The sequence below is a fragment of the Triticum dicoccoides genome, chromosome 4A, assembly GCF_002162155.2.
Source record: "Triticum dicoccoides isolate Atlit2015 ecotype Zavitan chromosome 4A, WEW_v2.0, whole genome shotgun sequence".
Lineage (NCBI taxonomy): Eukaryota > Viridiplantae > Streptophyta > Magnoliopsida > Poales > Poaceae > Triticum > Triticum dicoccoides.
This window is the reverse complement of record NC_041386.1, coordinates 303,870,698-303,886,858: the sequence shown is the minus strand read 5'-3', so window position 1 is coordinate 303,886,858 and position 16,161 is coordinate 303,870,698.

Here is a 16,161-nt window from a genome sequence, read left to right as displayed (position 1 = left end):
GTGCTTCGGACCTTCAATCATGTCCGGATCTAGCCTTCAAGGCCGGTGGATGCCCTCTTCCATTACGGAAGAGGATATCAAGAAGTTGAGGGAGGCCAGATACCTGACCGTCGAGGTTTCGCATCGGCTACCTGCCCGAGGGCAGGTCGTCCCTACTCCCGAACCCAACAAGAACGTTGTGTTCATCTCCCACTTCCTCCGAGGTCTAGGCCTCACTCTGGATCCCTTTGTTTGGGGTTTGATGTTCTATTACGGGCTAGATTTCCACGATCTAGCCCCGGACTCCTTTCTCCACATCTCGGCATTTATTGTCGTATGTGAGGCCTTCCTCCGCATTATCCCTCACTTCGGCCTGTGGCTCAAGACCTTTGTCGTGAAGCCGAAGACAGTCGAGGGGCAGCACATAGCGTGTGGAGGCGCATTAATAAGCAAAACCGCTGGAGCTCCATGGCCAAAGGGTTCCTTTCCAGAGGTGTCCGGATTATGGCAATGGGAGTGGTTTTACATCACCGCTCCCAAAAGTGCCAAGTGGATGGCCGCCCCTGCTTTCTGCTCGGGCCCTCCACCACAACTGATGTCATGGATTAGCATAGGGCAGAGCTGGGGTCCAACCAAGGACGTGCCTATCCTGCAAAGCCGCATTCAAGATCTCTTCGACGGAGATTTTAGTCTGGTTACGGTGGTGCAAGTCATGCTGGTTCGTTGAGTCCAGCCTTGCAAACGCCGGCCCCTCCGCATGTGGGAGTTCAACCCAGAAGGGCCGCGCACTATTCAGAACTTCCTCGGCCTAACGCACGAGGAGATGTATAAATCATTATTCGGACCCCAAATAGAGTGTCCGGATACTACCAAGGACGTGGGCCTGAGCAGCAACCGTACCGCCGACCAAGTAAGTAATCCTCTAGCCGAACACACCGTCTTTCATTTATCATGGCGTCATTCTGAGAAATTGCTCTTTGACCAGGACTGGCTAACAAAGGCGAAGATGATTCGGTGTTCGGCCCCTCTTCCTGAGGGTTTGGACAATCCGATACTGGAAAAGATGCTCGAGCTAGCACCTTGCACGGAGCCCTCAAAGGAAGATAAAGGGGTGAATAATGAGGGCGAAAGCGGGCCCCCATCGCTACCAATTCTAACCGAGGGAATGAGCGCCTCCGTGAAGGAGGATAACCAAGGGGAAGAATCTGACCTTCTCTCGCTTCGGGGAAGGAAGAGGACTGCCTATGAAGATCCGGAAACCAAGGTTTCCAAATGGGAGAAGAAGTCTCCACCAAAGGGTCCTGCCTTGGAGGGTGCTTTTGCCGCACAAAGTCCGTGCGGGGATCAGCCCTCTAATGAGCCATAAGTGATAAAAAAACTTAATAGTAAAGATATTCTACCTTACTTCTGAGGAAAATAACTGAAGCGTTTATCTCGCAGTTCAGATCTTATCCCTTCTCAACGGAGCTCGTCTTCAGGGGACCTTCTTCCGGAGATGATGGAGAGCAAAACGCCTCCCCCGGACTCCCCAGCTCAAGAAGCGGGCGACCTTGAAGTGTCGTCACGGAGGGCCTCTCCGGATCTGGTGAGGCCAGAAGATAATCCTATAGTCACCCGAAGTCCCCAGGACCCGGCTCATGAAGAGAGCAAACAAAAGAGTCCGGCGCCGTCTGGTATGCGGTCGGACGCACTGAGGGATCTGCTAAGGCGGACGACCATCTCGGAAGAACACCGCACATTGATGGGTACGGTGATGGAAAGGATTTCATCCGCTGAAAGCGGGTTGCATGACGCCTTTATGAGTCTGTTGACGGGCTTTGAGGTACGTAAAATGATGTACATTTGTGATGGTACCGCACATTTTTAGGTGTGCCCTATGTAGATAGTAGCCCCTGAGACACTGGTTGTCGCTGAGAACGGCGGCAAACAGAGGGTCGTAGTCCCAGGTAATAACCATACCGCTTTATGTGCAGGTGATGGAAGCTCCGCTGGCTGGCCGGACTAATGAGTTTGCCGAACTAAAGCGGCAACTGGAAGCGGCAGATGCCCACATCGATCTTGTTAACAAGCGGCTTGACGAGGCATAGGGTAAGTAATCTTTTTCCGGTCAATGTCACATAGTAAGAGCAGCGTGATGCCAGTATCTTTAATATGTTGTGACTGCAGATGGAGCTGCCGCCGTGGAGACCCTTCAGGCGGAACTTGCCCGAGCCAACGAACAAACAAGGATTAGTAATGCGGCCGCTTTAAAGGCGGCCGGAGAGTTAAGAGCCGAGAAGGCCGCGCATTGCGAGAGCAAAGAAAAGATGGCCAAGATGGTTGTAAAGTTAAAAGACACTACCGAACGTTGCCGGTTCCTTGAAGAAGAAAACCGAGCGAAGGCGACGAACCTCGAAAAGGCCATGATGGCGGCCAAAGACACTAGCTCTGCCATGAGGGCAAAGAAGGAAGAGCTGCGTGAAGCTGGTGATATTGTGGCTGGGAAGCCCTTTTTGCTACAGAGGAAGTTCGGAGATCCGCGGTATGCCCCTCTGGATCGGCTGTGGAGTTCGGTAGACGCATATCTGGATTTGACGGCGAGTGCTGTCGATGCGGCCGAATACTTCCGAGATCAAACAGATTGTGAAGTGGACAAGTTATTCTGGTCGTAGTATAACGTTCTAGAGCATCCTCTTCCACTAATTGATCAACTTGCCGAATGGGCCGAACTCAATAGATAGTCCGGACTCGCCATGAGGTCCGTCGTAGATCATCTGTGGCCGGAAAAACCGAAGCCGAACAGCTATTTCAGCTTAGTGCAGCAATTCCTTGGTGCAGTGCCGTGCATCAATGCGATGAAGAGGTCGGCATGCATAGAAGGCTCGCGGATGGCCCTTGCCCGTGTCAAAGCATACTGGGCGGAGATGGATGCTACCGCTGTTGCGGCGCAGGGGTCGGCCATAGGCCAAGTGGCTGTCGAGCACTATTTTGAAGAAGTTCTTGAGGGTGCTCATTTGATAGAGGCCCGGTGCTCGAAGAATATTATGTTTGAGTGACATGTATTCCCATTGTAAAAACAATGTTTATCAAATTTATTAAGGCTGTATTTATACTTTTGCCTGAAAGTAACATGATGCCTCCTGTGCGGCCGTTTATGTATATATGTATATAACCTGAAAGATTGCAGTCGTCGGCTTCAGCCCCCACGCATATAATGCGGGGGTGTTCGCAGAAGACGCGTGTTCACACTTAATCCAACGTCTTGGTCCTAATAAGGAGGTGATAGCGCAGCGAACGAGGCAACCGGACTATAATGCTTTAACACTTGCACTTAGCCATAGGAGTTTGACGGTGGGGCTACTATATAGCCCCTGGTGGCTCTGCACTCTCCCGAATTCGGGCTGCGTACATGCCTGGCCGGGAAACGGCCCTTCGTTAAGGCGGAGGAATTCTAACATTCCGATAGGTCATCGAGTGGTTGACCAGTCTCATGCTATATCATGACAGTCAGTTTTCGGCTTTCTCTACTGAGGTGCTCGTCCGGATGAACCAGGGCACAATCGAAGTAGTCCTCCTGGTGCCGCCTTAGCCGATAGAGCGGAACATAAGGTAGCAAAACATAGGAGCTGGGCAAACCCAACATTTGACCAAAGACATGATCCGGAGCCGATGGATATAAGGCCAAACTCGCGACGCCGAACACTCCCTAAGGTATTCGGTCTTTTTTTTGGGCCTGAACAGTGCCCTTTGTAAGAAGCCCATGGTATCCAGGTACGTGCATTACTCTGACGTGGCCACATGCCAAGACGTCAGCATCCTTATCAATTGTACTGAGAATCCGAGGGATGTGTATCAACAAGAGACGGTAAAAAAGGTTGACGCAGGGTCTTAATCTAAAAATAATCCTTGGAACGGGTCCCTGCTGCATGTCTGCGCCTGTGGCTCCGTTGTGCCATATCCTGGACAGGTGTAGCACGATGGTCATCTATAAAAGAGAGGAACTTAGATGAAAAAGTTGTCGTGCAAAAAGGTAGGTTTAAAGAACCATGTACAATTCAAGATGAGTAAAAATTGCCACTTGTCTGCGCGCGTTGAGCCCCTTGTATTTGTAATAGGGGTGTGGCCATCAAACCTGTGTGAATTGCATATAACTGCATCAGACTCGTTTAACTGTGTCCGTGGTGTTGACGACCTATCCAATGCGTTAGTTGGTGAGGTCATTTTAGTGTGCGGCTGCCAAGGCAGCCACACTCTCTTCGGCGCGCAGGGATCGCTCAATATTTCCATTTACTGTAATGATGCCACGTGGACCGGGCATCTTAAGCGTGAGGGAGGCATAATGTGGTATTGCATTAAAGCAGCGAAAGCTTCGCGTCCAAGTAGTGCTTGACAGCCACTTTGGAACGGAGCGATGTGGAAGGTTAAATTTTCACTACGGAAGTTATCAGGGAAGCCGAATATAACCTCTAGTAGCACAGATCCCGTGCAATGAGCCCCTGGGCCTGGCATTACTCCTTTAAAGGTAGTATTGCTGCGGCAAATTTTCGTTGGGTCTATCCCCATTTTGCGGATTGTGTCCTGATATATCAGGTTTAGACTGCTGCCACCGTCCATCAGGACTCGTGTGAAGTGGTATCTGTCAATTATTGGATCTAATACCAAGGCAGCCCATCCTGCGCGCCGGATACTTGCCGAGTAATCCTAATGATCGAAGGTGATCGGTTGAGACGACCAGTGGAAGGACTCCGCGGTGATAGGCCCTTGGGCATATTTCTCTGGGAGTGCCGCTTTGTTTCTCCCCTTGATCACGTGTAACACATGCACTGTTTTGACTTCTGGTGGAAAATTCTTTTGTTCCCCAGTGTCTTGCTTGAGAGGCTCATCCTCGTCTTCGCTTGGTGTATGCTCCCCCTTGTGTACGGCGTTGAGCTTGCTGGACTGCTTGAAGACCCAACATTCTCTGTGAGTATGATTTGCAGGTTTATCGGGGGTGCTATGGATTTGACATATTTGGTCCAGAATTTTGTTTAGGCTGGACAGTTCATCTCTGGCGCCTTTAGAGGGCGGCTGTTGCTGACCTGGCCAAGAGCTTTTGAATCGGGCGTTTACCGTCGTGCTCTTCGGGCTGTCTTCTTTATTCCGGCGCTTATTATTTTTGCTGCGTCGTGATTTCCCGTTTCCATCTCTAACTTCGGATGTACTTGGGTCGCTGGTGCTGCATCGGGCTAGCCAGCTGTCCTCGCCCGCGCAAAAGCGGGTCATGAGGCTTGTTAATGCTGCCATTGTTCTCGGCTTTTCTTGGCCGAGGTGTCTGGCAAGCCATTCATCTCAGATGCTGTGTTTAAAAGCTGCCAAGCCTTCGGCATCCGGACAGTCGACTATTTGGCTCTTTTTAGTAAGAAACTTGTTCCAAAGCTTTCGGGCTGACTCTCCGGGCTGTTGAGTTATAGGACTTAAATCGTCCGCATCCGGAGGTCGGACATAAGTCCCTTGAAAATTTGCCCGAAAAGCGTCTTTGAGCTCTTCCCAGCTTCCAATGGAGCTTTCGGGGAGGCTTTTGAGCCAGTGCCGAGCTGGCCTTTGAGCTTGAGGGGTAAGTACTTGATGGCATGGAGATCATCTCCTCGAGCCATATGGATAGGGAGGATATAGTCCTCAATCCAGACCCTAGGGTCTGTTGTTCCGTCGTATGCCTCAATGTTTACGGGTTTGAATCCCTCTGGGAATTCGTGGTCCAGCACTTCGTCGGTGAAACATAGGGGGTGTGCGGCACCCCTGTATCTGGGTGTACCGTGATGTTCGGATGTTTGTTGTGTTGCATCGTATGCTGGAGTGCGCTTGCGTGGTCCAGAAATGGATCTGGTTGCGCCGTCCTTTTGATGCGAGGCCTCGCGTGAATCGCGTATTGGCTCATGTGCGGCGTTGTTTGCCGCTCTATGTTGGCCGTGGGGTCATCTATCCGGCCAGATGGCCATTTTAATTTTTGGTTGCGGGGGATCTAAGGCCTTCTCATCGAATTCAGGTAGCAACTTCCGCTTCGGGTAGCTCTTAGTGGGGCAATTACCGTCGTACTTCGCTGCTGTGTTGAGTACTTTACTCCATCTGATTCTGAGTGTGTCTTGCGCAGCCTTGAGCCTTTGCTTCTGCTTTTTTGGACTCCTCGCGGTGGCAACAAGCCTTTGATGGGCATTCTATTGCTCCGGATGTCTGTCTGGTATGATGTCATCCGGACTATTATCTTTGACAGAGTCGGGTTGTTCGGTTTGATTCTCCGTGTTGCCGTGGTCCGGCAATGGTTCACCCTGCTCTAACGCTGGGTCTATATGATCATTGTTTCTGCCCAGGCGGGATTTGGAGTGGCGCTTACGCCGCCGCTTTGACTGCTTCTCGAGGGGACAACCCTTCGTTACGTCCTTCCGTTCCTCATCGTTCTTTTCTTTTGGTGTGTCCACCATGTATACGCCATGTGATGAAGTGGGCGTCCAGTGCCCTGTGGGCAGTGGTTCCTGTTCGTCTCCTGCATCGTCGTCCATACCGTCGATGTCTTCGGAGTCTAAGTCGAGCATGTAGGTTAAGTCATTGACAGTGGCTATTAAGTGGGTGGTGGGTGGGCGGCGAATTTCTTCATCATCCGCATCCCAATCCTGCCGGACATAGTTCGGCCAGGACTTTCCTGACAAGGAGAGAGACTTTAATGAATTCAGTATGTCGCTGAAGGGCGAGTGCTGAAAGATATCCGCGGAGGTGAACTCCATGATTGGCGCCTAGTCGGATTTGATAGGCACGGGCGCAAGCGGTTCAGAGTCCGTGGCTGGGGAAGGATCCGGCAGTTTGGCAACACGGCTCTCGTGAAGGGTAAGGTCGATATTCGGCTCGATCGCCACTGAGGATACGACCTCCATGATGGGGTCTATCCACCCGTCCATGGATGGCGCAACTAGCTCCGAATGGAGGCTCGGAGCGGCTGCCGGTGCGATCTCCTGAATACGGTCCGATGGTAGAGCTAAATCGTACTCATCACGACCGCGTGGGGCACACGGCAGGGGCTCGAATCCGTCGAAGATCGAGTCTCCGTGGACATTGGCCGTGTAGTTTAAGTTTCCAAACCTGAACTGATGGTCGGGGCGTAGCTTTCAATCTGCTCCAGATGGCCAAGCAAATTGGCCTGCAGTGCAAAGCCGCCGAACACAAAGATCTGTCCGGGGAGAAAAGTCTCACCTTGGACTGCATCCCTATCGATGATAGAAGGAGCCATCAAGGCTAACGGCGACGACATAGAGGAACTCTCAGTGAAAGCACCAATGTCGGTGTCAAAACCGGCAGATCTCGGGTAGGGGGTCCCGAACTGTGCGTCTAAGGCGGATGGTAATAGGAGGCAGGGGACACGATGTTTTACCCAGGTTCGGGCCCTCTTGATGGAGGTAAAACCCTACGTCCTGATTGATTTATTCTTGATGATATGGGTATTACAAGAGTTGATCTACCACAAGATCGAAGAGGCTAAACCCTAGAAGCTAGCCTATGGTATGATTGTATGTTGTCCTACGGACTAAAACCCTCCGGTTTATATAGACACCGGAGAGGGTTAGGGTTACACAAGATCGGTTACAAAGGAGGAGATATATTCGTACTTCCTAGCTTGCCTTCCACGCCAAGTAGAGTCCCATCCGGACACGAGACGAAGTCTTCAATCTTGTATCTTCATAGTCCAACAGTCCGGCCAAAGGATATAGTCCGGCTGTCCGGAGACCCCTAATCCCGGACTCCCTCAGTAATTATATAAGTATCAATAGAGAATTCATAATCTTTATCAGTAACAAATATGGGTGAAGTAGCATAAGCAGGATCATATTTCATTCTAGCATTCAGAGTTTTTTGTTCAAGCTTACCTAATAATTTCTTAAGATCACTTCTACCATTGCAAGCAAGAAGGTCTCTTTTAGTTTCTTCATCCATAACATAGCCCTCAGGAAAAACAGGTAATTCATATTTATTAGGAGAGCCTTCCTAATCACTTTCATCAGTATTATCATTTTCAATAATTTCATTCTCTCTAGCCCTAGCGAGTTGTTCATCAAGAAATTCACCGAGTGGCACAGTAGTATTAGGCATAGAAGTAGTTTCATCAGAAGTATCATGCATAGCAGAAGTGGCATCATCAATAATATGCGACATATCAGAATTAATAGCAGAAGCAGGTTTAGGTGTCACAAGCTTACTGAAAACAGAAGGTGAATCAACTGCAGAGCTAGATGGCAGTTCCTTACCTCCCATCGTAGTTGAGGGATTAATCTTGGTTCTTGGATCTTTCAAGTTCTTCATAATGATAAGTAGATATAAATCCCAAGTGACTCAAAGAATAGAGCTATGCTCACCGGCAACGGCGCCAGAAAATAGTCTTGATAACCCACAAGTATAGGGGATCGCAACAGTTTTCGAGGGTAGAGTATGCAACCCAAATTTATTGATTTGACACAAGGGGAGCCAAAGAATATTCTCAACTATTAGCAGCTGAGTTGTCAATTCAACCACACCTGGAAACTTAATATCTATAGCAAGGTATTTAGTAGCAAAGTAATATGATAGTAGTGGTAATAGTAGCAAAAGGTAACGATAGCAGAAGTAATGTTTTGGGTATTTTGTAGTGATCGTAACAATAGCAACGGAAAAGTAAATAAACGAAGAACAATATATGGAAAGCTCGTAGGCAATGGATTGGTGATAGAGAATTATGCCGGATGTGGTTCATCATGTAACAGTCATAACCTAGGGTGACATAGAACTAGCTCCAATTCATCAATGTAATGTAGGCATGTATTTTGAATATAGTCATACGTGCTTATGGAAAAGAACTTGCATGATATCTTTTGTCCTACCCTCCCGTGGCAGCGGGGTCCTAGCGGAAACTAAGGGATATTAAGGCCTCCTTTTAATACAGTACCGGATTAAAGCATTAACACATAGTGAATACATGAACTCTTCAAACTACAGTCATCATCGGGAGTGGTCCTGATTATTCATCTCCAAGGCCTGCTTCCGTACTTTCTGCTTGATGGGTCGAGCATGTGGGCACACAGGAAGGTGGTGGTCAATTCCCTCCCTGGGAACACCAGGGATATCAGATGGTTGCCAAAGCAAACACATCAATATTCACCCGCAGGAAGGCAATGAGCGTGCTTTCATATTTGTCATCGAGGGCGGTGCTAATAGTGAAAGTACCATCAACGCCAGCCAGCCCTGCTGGGACCTTCTTCAATTGTGGTGCAGTAACCTTGGATCTCTTGCTATTGGAATACTCCGGCATGTCCTCAATGGGTGCCATGCACTCGGAGGGGGCACGCTTCCTGGACTCCTTGCTGGAGGTCCTACAATCCCTCTTCTTTCCTTTGCTTTCCTTGGCAGGAATTGCTGCTACCGCAGCCTCTGCTGCAGCAGCATCCGGATACATCTTATCCACACTGATAATTGCATCCTTCTCATCTAACGGGATAGTGAGGACTCCCAATGGCCCAGGCATTTTTAGGGTGTTGTAAGCATAGTGGGATGCTACCATGAACTTGGCCAGGGCTGGTCGTCCAAGAATCCCATTGTACGGTAGGGTGTGATCAACCACATCAAACACAATCTTCTCACTCTGATAGTTCAGCTCTCCCACGAACGTCACTGGTAACGTAATCTTTCCCTTAGGATGACTCCTGCCGAGATTAACTCCTTGAAACGTGCCGGTGGCCTCTAGTTCCTCTTCTCCTATCCGAAGCTTGTTGATAACTGCTGGGGAAATCAGATTCAATCCGGCCTCGCTGTCCACTAGCATCTTTGTGACCTTGAGATTGCGAATTGTTGGGGAGACCAACAATGGCAAACACCCTACCATTGTGGTGCGATTAGGGTGATCCTTTTCATCAAAAAATATGGGCATGCGAGACCACTTGAGCGGCTTCCGGGCCTCTGGCACTGGTTCCACGACATTGACCTCTTGTGCCCATCGGTTGAGTTGGCGATTAGAGGAGTGCAAAGATGTACCTCCATCAATGCATAGGGCGTCAGTGGCCTTCTGAAATTCCTGCGCACTAGTTTCCTCCTCATCTCCTCCACCACTGGCATCATCACAGGATTCCTTCTTTTGGCCCCTGCCGGGTTTTCCTTGGTTCTGAAAGGGTTTGCCAGGGCAATTTGCTTCACCACCCCGGCCCTTACGAATAACCCACACGTATAGGGGATCGCAACCGTTTTTGAGGGTAGAGTACTCAACCCAAATTTATTGATTCGACACAAGGGGAGCCAAAGAATATTCTCAAGTATTAGCAGTTGAGTTGTCAATTCAACCACACCTAGAAACTTAGTATCTGCAGCAAGGTATTTAGTAGCAAAGTAATACGATAGTAGTGGTAATGGTAGCAAAAGGTAACTATAGCAAAAGTAATGTTTTTGGTATTTTGTAGTGATCGTAACAATAGCAACGGAAAAGTAAAAAAACGAAGAACAATATGTGGAAAGCTCGTAGGCAATGGATCGGTGATTGAGAATTATGCCAGATGCGGTTCATCATGTAACAGTCATAACCTAGGGTGACACATAACTAGCTCCAATTCATCAATGTAATGTAGGCATGTATTCTGAATATAGTCATACGTGCTTATGGAAAAGAACTTGCATGGCATCTTTTGTCCTACCCTCCCGTGGCAGGGGGGTCCTAGCGAAAACTAAGGGGTATTAAGGCATCCTTTTAATAGAGTACCAGACCAAAGCATTAACACAAAGTGAATACATGAACTCCTCAAACTACTGTCATCACCGGGAGTGGTCCCGATTATTGTCACTTTGGGGTTGCCGGATCATAACACATAGTAGGTGACTATAGACTTGCAAGATAGGATCAAGAACTCACATATGTTCATGAAAACATAATAGGTTTAGATATGAAATCATGGCACTCAGGCCCTACTAACAAGCATTAAGCATAGCAAAGTCATAGCAACATCAATCTCAGAACATAGTGGATACTAGGGATTAAACCCTAACAAAACTAACTCGATTACATGATAAATCTCATCGAACCCATCACCGTCCAATAAGCCTACGATGGAATTACTCACGCACAGTGGTGAGCATCATGAAATTGTTGATGGAGGATGGTTGATGATGACGATGCCGATGGATTCCCCTCTCCGGAGCCCCGAACGGACTCCAGGTCAGCCCTCCCGAGAGAGTTTAGGGCTTGGCGGCGGCTCCGTATCGTAAAATGCGATGAATCCTTCTCTCTGATTTTTTCCTCTCCGAACACGAATATATAGAGTTGGAGTTGAGGTCAGAGGAGCTCCAGGGGGCACACGAGGTAGGGGGCACGCCCAGGGGGGCTGGCACGCCCCCCAACCTCGTGGATAGGGTGTGGGCCCCCTGGTCTTGATCTTTTGCCAGTATTTTTATTATTTCCAAAAATAATCTCCGTGAAGTTCCAGGTCATTCCGAGAACTTTTGTTTCTGCACATAAATAACACCATGGCAATTCTGCTGAAAACAGCGTTAGTCTGGGTTAGTTCCATTCAAATCATGCAAGTTAGAGTCCAAAACAAGGGCAAAAGTGTTTGGAAAAGTAGATACGACAGAGACGTATCACTTACCTCCGGCAGCATGCTGACCTTTCTCCTTGTCACGCTTATCATACTCTTCCCTCTCCTTCTTGACAAGCTGCTCAACCTGATAACACTCCTGAACGTCATGTCCTTTGGTCCAGTGGATCTTGCAGTACAACCCATCACCTTTCCCAACTTTTTCCATGGCAATGGCTTCCCGGCAGGCAGTGCACGTGGCAGCTTCCTTGCCATGGGCCTCAGCCTTGGCCTTCTTGCCGGTACTAGGTGCGCCCGAACCTTGTACAATCAACACTGTCTTGTGTCTTGGCTTCTTACTATGCTTCTTGCCCTTCCTCTGGCTGGTTGATTCATCTTAATCCTCTGAATCAACATTAATGCAATGCTCCTCTCCGAGAAACTTCCTTCCATGTTCCATCAGGGCACATTTGTCCGCCAGCGTATATAGTTCTTTCATAGTCTTGGGCAACTGCACGTTCATTTTTGAACGAATGCGGCGGTTGCGCACATTGGACTAGAAAGCGGCTATAACAGTTGCCGGATGGATATTCGAAATATTTCTATGAACTTTATTGAATCTCTACAAATACATACGGAGGGTTTCTCCTTCATTCTGCTGGAGAATCTGCAAGTCGCTAGGCCTGCTGGGCTCTTGTTGGCCACCAGTGAAGGCATTGATGAACTCATGGCATGGGTCTGCCCATGACGAAATGGAGTTCTTCGGCTGGTGCATCAGCCAAGACCTCACATTGGACTTGAGGTCCAAAGGGAAGTAGTTGGCGAACATCTTCTCATCTCTTCCCCCAGCAGCCTGAACAACGACTTTGTAGATGCTCAAAAACTCTGCTGGGTCCAGCCTCCCGTCGTACTTCTCAAGTATCTTTGGCTTGAACATCCGAACGGACGGCCAACGGACTCGCCGCAGCTCTCGTGTAAAGGCAGGGTAGCCAACCTCAAAAGGTAGGCACCAATCAATGCCGAGCGCAGGCTCGTCGATGTTGAGGCCATTGCACCTGTCCGTCTGGTGGGGGTCGTTGCGGCGCCGTTCGGCGACGACACGTGCGTCTCCCTGCTACTTGTCTTCCGGGGTTCGACGTTGGCCTGGTCGTGCTCGAGGGTCAGAAGAGTCCATTGAGACGTCGTTGGAGCCTTGATTCTGCCGCACCCATGTCGGCTGCCGTGGTGGGGACTAAACCGCGGGGACGGCCCCCTTCGTATGGCTAGCGGCGCAGGCGGTGGCTGTTGCTTGGGGAGGTTGCAGTGGGCAAGCTCGTCACGAGCCCCCAGCTTCGGCGAAACCGAGCAGGCTTTGGATGGTGGCACACCACTCATCCATCTGCTCGGCTGCTGGCGGGAACCTTAGCAGCTTCCGTGGTCGTGCTTGGCATGGATGTCGATGACGCCGACCGCACCGTAGCCTGACTCCGGATGGTGCCGGCGGCGGCAGCACCGCGCCCACGCTGCTGTAGGGCGATCACCGGGGCAGCGGGGGCACGCGGTTGTGGTGCTCGAAGATCAGCGGCTCCGTTGAGCGCAGCGGCCTGGTGGGCTTGCCCGGGAGGAGGCGCATGCGCCACGGCCGCTCCCGTGGTGGGAGCGACCGAAGGGCGATAGCTCGCCACGGACAGATTGCTGTTGCTACGGATGTGCTCGTCAGCGAGAGGAGGGGGCGCGGACGGAGCGACCCCCCTCACCTGCACCCTGCAAAGCTTGACCACCGAGACGCTGCTGATGTTGTTCTCCTCCGGTAGCTCCGGCCCCTGCGCCGGGCGCGGGGTAGGTGGTCATGGCGCCACCTACGGCAACCATGCCCCCAGCAATGTCCACGTCCTCATGTGCCCCCGTGTCCCCCGTGGCATTAGAGGTCGTGGGTGGTGGAGCCTTCGAGGTGGATGGATGGGCCGAGGTGCCGGATTTCTTCTTAGGCGCCATGGTCGAGGGCGCTGTCGAGGATGAAGATGATGCACGGTGTACACTTTCAGGCTCGCGCAAGCGCTCCCCCTACCTAGCACGCCAAAGATGTCGCGGCATTTCTGCGGCCACCTATGGGCCCGGGTGGCCCCTTGTTGGTTTGGCAGGGGACGACACATTGCACAAAGAACAGACCAGCGCACGGCAGTTCGTCGGGGAGCACACAAGCGATTTGACCCTGGTTCGGGCCGTCGCGAGGCGTAAGACCCTACTCCTGCTTTAGTGGATTGATGGTGGAATAAATGTGGTGGTGCATTGTAGACTTGCCAGCAAGGTTTGCCTCGTGGGCGCAATGACTACGTGCGTGTGGTGTCTTGGGGTTGTCAACTTTCCAACCTTCCAACCCCTCCTACGTCTGCCATGGGCCTCCTTTTATGGATTAAGGGGTTACCACAGTGGAAAAGTTCTCATTATCCACTGATATGATAGTGAACAGTGCTAGCATACCTAACTCTACAGGCTGACAGGGTGCATTAAATGCGCCGCTAAGTGTCACATCACTGGTCGCCCGGCAAGGCCTGCTGGGCTATCTCGCCAGCTCCGCACATGTTCTCTTGACACATCGTAGGACGGGTGTCATCTGTAGGCTTCTCTTATAGGAAACGGCTGCCATGTGGTGAACAGCTGCCACTTAATCATCTTGCTGCTTGACACCGCACGGATTAACGACGTGAGTCATGCTTGAGTGGTTGGTGGGGTGGTTCTGCCCCGGCGAGCCCCGGCAGTCTGCTTCTGGTGGTGGCCTCGTCCCTTGTCAGTCTTGCCTACCCGGCAAGGGAGGCCCTTCTCTTACCGATATCTTGCTCCTTAGGCTCGATCTTGGTCCCTCTGAGCTACATGTTGGTTCTTCAAATCCCTTGGTCCTTCAATCTCTGACTTAAGCTGGTGCTTCAACCTTGATATTGTGCCTGTGCACAGTTGGTCAACAGACCCCAGGTTTGTTGCACCGACACCTTCCCGCCTACGTTTTGGGGGAAGAGGACCAAGGCCACTATAAATATAGGTTGGCCACCACCGAAGAAGGGGTCGGCTGACTCCTCACCCCTAAACCTCGCAAGGTTGTTCATCCCTTGTACCAGTTTATCCTCAGCCCCTTGTGAGGCTAATCTACCACAAAGCATGAGTAGGGTCTTACACCGCAAGGTGGCCTGAACCTGGGTAAACTACCGTGTTCATCTTCTTCCTTGCTCACACGAATCGGGCTAGGCTATGGGGTGATGAGCTGGTAGGCTGGATAAGTGAAGTTCTTTGCACATGCCCCAGAGTTCGAACCATTCTTGGGTCTGCGGAGCACTGAATCCGACATTTGGTGCACGAGGTAGGCGCATGTCGAAGCTCGGCCTCTTTGTCAGCTATGCTCTGCTCGCGCTTCGCGGTTCCCATGGAGCTGCCGTCCCGCCCGCTGGCTGCTACCTCTTGAGCATGTGTTGGTTTTCCCTTGAAGAGGAAAGGGTGATGCAGCAAAGCAGTGCAAGTATTTCCCTTAGTTTTTGAGAACCAAGGTATCAATCCAGTAGGAGACCACGCGCGAGTCACCTCGTACCTACACAAACAAATAAGAACCTCGCAACCAACGCGATAAATGGGTTGTCAATCCCTTCACGGCCACTTGCAAGAGTGAGATCTGATAGAGATAATAATAATAAGATAATTATTTTTGGTATTTTTATGATGTAGATTGAAAGTAAGATTGCAAAATAAGATAGATTGGAAACTTGTATGATGGAAAATAGACCCGGGGGCCATAGGTTTCACTAGCAGCTTCTCTCAAGATAGCATAAGTATTACGATGGGTGAACAAATTACTGTCGAGCAATTGATAGAAAAGCGAATAATTATGGGAATATCTAGGTATGATCATGTATATAGGCATCATGTCCGTTACAAGTAGACCGACTCCTGCCTGCATCTACTACTATTACTCCACACATCGGCCGCTATCCAGCATGCATCTAGATTATTAAGTTCACAAGAAGGGAGTAACACCTTAAGCAAGATGACATGATGTAGAGGATACAATCATGTAATATGATATAAACCCCATCTTTTTATCCTCGAGGGCAACAATACAATATGTGTCGTTTCCCTTTCTGTCACTGGGATCGAGCACCGCAAGATTGAACCCAAAGCTAAGCACTTCTCCCATTGCAATAAAGATCAATCTAGTAGGCCAAACCAAACTGATAGTTCGAAGATAACCAATCATACATAAAAGAATTCGGAGAAGATTCAAATATTGTTCATAGATAGTCTTGATCATAAACCCACAATTCATCAGATCTCGACAAACACACCGCAAAAGAAGATTACATCGAATAGATCTCCAAGAGAATCGAGGAGAACTTTGTATTGAGATCCAAACAGAGAGAAGAAGCCATCTAGCTAATAACTATGGACCCGAAGGTCTGAGGTAAACTACTTACACATCATCGAAGGGGCCATGGAGTTGATGTAGAGGCCCTCCGTGATCAATGCCCCCTCCGGCGGAGCTCCAGAAAAGGCCCCAAGATGGGATCTCTTGGGTACGGAAGGTTCTGGCGGTGGAAATAGGGTTTTGTGGTGCTCATGGATGTTTTCAGGGTATGTAGGTATATATAGGAGAAAGAAGTAGGTCGGTGGAGCCATGAGGGGCCCACGAGGG